General features: G+C 43.4%; 1 protein-coding gene across 2 annotated transcripts in view; it reads left to right on the forward strand.

Moving 5' to 3' along the window:
* The first annotated feature begins 1,309 nt into the window (after positions 1-1,309).
* The window catches only part of ZNF35 (zinc finger protein 35), an 11,713-nt gene continuing 8,794 nt past the window's right edge, over positions 1,310-4,228 (forward strand). For both annotated transcript variants that reach the window (XM_012808029.2, XM_023515945.1), the window contains exon 1: positions 1,310-1,425. The gene's annotated coding sequence lies outside the window, so the exon portion shown is untranslated. The remainder of the gene's footprint in view (positions 1,426-4,228) is intronic.

Raw genomic sequence — 4,228 nt, forward strand, 5'->3', positions numbered from 1 at the left:
GAGTCTCCTGCCTCTGCCTCCCAAGTAGCTGGGACTACAGGCACCTGCCACAACACCTGGCTATTTTTTGGTTGCAGCCATCATTGTTTGGAGGGCCCAGGCTGGATTCGAACCCGCCAGCTCAGGTGTATGTGGCTGGCACCTTAGCCGCTTGAGCCACAGGTGCCGAGCCAATAGTCAAAACTTATAGGCAACCCAAATAGCCTTCACCACGCGATTTAAACATACTGGCATAAACTTACTCTGCAATAAAAATGTAATGACTTATTGATAGCCACAACTTCTTGAATAAATTTCAAGGGAATTAGTGCTGAGTGAAAATGCCGGCCTCAAAATATCATAATACTGTATGATTCCATTTTTACAACATTCTCAAAATGACAAAACTATAGAGATGAAAAATGGTATTAGTGGGTGATGGGAGGGTAAAAAAGAAGAGGTTTGGCTGTAACTATAACATAAAGGGGTAGCACCAGAGAGGTCTTTGTGGTGATGACACTTGTGTAGTTTGATAGTGGTAGTTACACAAATCTACACATGATAATTACATGGTGTACACACTGCCAATGTTGCTATCTTGGTTTTGATAATTATGTAAGATGTGACCATTGGAGGAAACTTGGATGAAAGGTTTTATCTTTGCAACTTCCCGTGCATCTGTCATTTCAAAATTAAAGTTCAAACAAACAAAAAACTAGGCCATAACTGAATTAAGTATGTGAAACCTTTTTTGGAAAAAAAGTAATGAAAATATGTTTTAGGACAGTAGAGGAAATCTGAATGTGACTAGATAGTAAGTAGTAGTAGGGAATTACTAATTTTCTTACCTGTGATGATGGTGGTGGTAGTTTGAAGAATATTCTTATTTTTGAGGGATGCATGTTGAAGTATTTGGAAACGAAGTGTTCTGATGTTTACAACTTTTAAAAAATGTTTTTATGTATGTACAAAGAAATAAGGCAAACACAGCAAAATGTTAGTAGTTGAATTCAGATGAAGGATAAAAGGTATTCGATGTGCCATTCTTCCAACTTTTCTGTACCGTTTGATGTTTTCGAAATAAAACGTTTGGGGAGAAATTATCAGGGCTTCCTATACAGACGAATGCTTTGTAGGATAGGCTCCCGAGCGCGCGCCTGGCCTTCGTGTCTGCGCAGCCCACGATGTGCCCCCTTCCTGAGGCTCAGAACCTTACGAGCGCTTCTGCCCCCTTCCTGTCCCGGATGATTTTGGATATCCAACGAGAAGAAAGCACCACCTCCGAAATTCCTAGAGAGGCTGGCCTGGAGACTTGGGGAGCCGGAAGCCCATCCCGAGGCACTTCCTGTCCGGTCATTGTTCTCGCGCCGGTAGGAGTCGGTTACAGTCGGGCAGTCTCCTGCCCCAGAGCTGGTGTGTCCTGACCAGGCTTTCCTGCGGTGCACGGTGAGCGGAGGCTCGGCGGGGCTGGGCTAAAATGTCGGGGGAGGAGGGGATGTCCCTGGAGCGGCGGCCCGCTGCGTCTTTCCCTCGGGCACACCAGCTCTGTCTTGGGGTGGCTCCGTACCCTGCCACCTTGGAATCCCGGCTACCGCGTACCGGGGGCCTGGCTTGGGAGGGATGAACGCAGACAGGCCCTGGGGTCAGGCACATCCCGGGCACAGAGCTGCAAGGGACCTGTGGTGGAGAGGATGGAGTGCCACGTTTGGAAATAGGGACTGGACCTTGTGAAAGGGAGGCTTTTGATAGAAGATTCTGTGCCTTCTGGGGCTGGAGATCCATCTGAATCTAATCAGAGGTCTGATGACAGTGCTCGCAGTAGACAGTCTCACGTATGCAAAAGGTGGAACTAGTCTTTAGTCATAGAATAATCCTCCAGATTTAAGATTTGTCGCAGGAATGGGAGTATTGCTTTGCTCAAATTCAGTGTGTACAATAACTTGCCAGTAAGTGAACACTCGGAAGAGAATATGATCACTTCAACAACTGGAGAAACAGATTTAGCGATATTTATCACCTTTTTCTAATATAACATCCAAAGGGGAACAGAAAGAAAAATATCAGTCTCTTCATATTCAACCAAATAGTAAGATTATTTTATTCGGAAATTAGAAACAAAACATCTTGCTGGTTTAGCTATGATAAAGGGTTATTGTTGGTTACTGGTAGTGTGGGTTGGTGTAGTGCTTTTGGAAAGTAATTTGACAATACATTTCAACCATAACTTAATTCCTGAACCAGTAATTCATCAAAAGAAAATATATTTGCATAGGAGAAAAAGTTAAACAATTACAGTATTATTAAGAAAATAAACTTGGGGGGCGGAGCCTGTGGCTCAGTCGGTAAGGCGTTGGCCCCGTATACCAAGGATGGCGGGTTCAAACCCGGCGTCCCCGGCCAAACTGCAACAACAACAGAAAATAGGTGGGTGTTGTGGCGGGCACCTGTAGTCCCAGCTACTCGGGAGGCTGATGCAGGAGTATTGCCTAAGCCCAGGAGTTGGAGGTTGCTGTGAGCAGTGTGACACCACTGCACTCTACCCCGGGCAATAAAATGAGACTCTGTCTCTACAAAAAAAAAAAAAAAAAAAGAAAGAAAAGAAAAGAAACTGGAAACAACAAAAGGTCCTTTTACTAAAGCAGTGGTTCATAAATTGGGTATGGTTAAGTAAATGATAATGTAAATAATTTAGTATTTATTTAGTTTTAGTTTTTGGTTGTTTTTTTTTTTAAGAGACAGAGTCTCACTTTGTCACCCTTGGTAGGTAGAGCTCTGTGGTGTCATAGCTCACAGCAACCTCAAACTCTTTGGCTCAAGATTCTCTTGCCTCAACTTCTGGAGCAGCTGGGACTACAGGTGCCTGCCACAACACCTGGCTATTTTTAGAGACAAGGTCTCAATCTGTCTCAGGCTGGTCTCTAACCTGTCAGCTCAGGCAGTCCTTAGCCTCCCAGAGTGTTAGGATTACAGGCATGAGCCACCGCGCCCAGTCACAGACAGAATCTCACTCTGTTTTCCACTCGTGTGCAGTGGCACAATTGTAGCTCACTGTATCCTCCAACTCCTGGACTCAAGCAATCCTCCTGCCGCAGCCTGGACTACAGGTGTATGCCTGCTAATTTTTTTTTTTTTTTTTTTAAGAGATGGAATCTTGCTATGTTTCCCAGACTACCATAATTTAGATTATTATGCTAGACTGAGGTAGCTTTATGTGAGCTATATTGGAAGATTGACAAGACTATTGTGAAATATGGAAATTGAGTTCAAAAATCAAACAATGCAGGTTGCTGAACAGGGTACAAATGTGGTGATCTAAAGTGTGTTTTTGAAAAATAAGCATATGTATGAAGGTATCCATGTATTTATGTAAATGCAGAGAAAAAAAACTATGAGTCCCATCTAGACTTATAACTAGATGTTATAAGTGTGTATGTGTGTGTAAGATGTGTGTATGATTTCTATATTACCTTTTCAATGAGAGTGAAAATTTATCAGCACTATAGGTTATTGTGTAGCAATTAAAAGCTAAGCATGAAGACTGGCAACATGAAAAATTTTTTTTTCATCTTAAAAGTAATACTTGGAGTGGTGCCTGTGGCTCAAAGGAGTGGGGTGCCGGCCCCATATGCTGGAGGTGGTGGGTTCAAACCCATCCCCAGCCAAAAAAAAACTGCAAAAAAAAAAAGTAATACTTCATTTCACAAGACATTTGGAAAATGTGGAATAACGTAAAAATCAGTTGAAAAGAACCTCAAAATTATATGTAATTACACCACCCAAAGATAACCACCTCCTCCTCTTTTTTTTGAAACAGAATCTCACTCTGTTGCCCTGTAGCATCATAGGTCACAGCAACCTCAAACTCCTAGGTTTGAGCAATCCTTTTGCCTCAGCCTCTTAAGTAGCTGGGGCTACTGGTGCCTGCCACAATGCCCAGCTAGTTTTTCTATTATTAGTAGAAATGGAGTCTTGCTCTTGCTCAGGCTGGTCTCGAACTTTTGAGCTCAAACAGTCCACCCCTACCTAGGCCTCCCAGAGTGCTAGGATTATAGGGGAGAGCCACTGCACCGGGCTGCCACCTACGCTTAAACTGTTAGTGTGTAATGGAATCCTTTTGTTCAAACTACAGTATAACCTCCCTGATTGGCCACCTTTTTTTTTTTTTTTTTGAGATGGAGCCTCAAGCTAGCCCCCTGGGTAGAGTGCCATGGCATCACGCTCACAGCAACCTCCAACTCCTGGGCTCAAG

Source organism: Otolemur garnettii, unplaced genomic scaffold (assembly GCF_000181295.1).
Source record: "Otolemur garnettii isolate 467f Iridium unplaced genomic scaffold, OtoGar3 scaffold00082, whole genome shotgun sequence".
In the NCBI taxonomy this organism is placed as follows: Eukaryota; Metazoa; Chordata; class Mammalia; order Primates; family Galagidae; genus Otolemur; species Otolemur garnettii.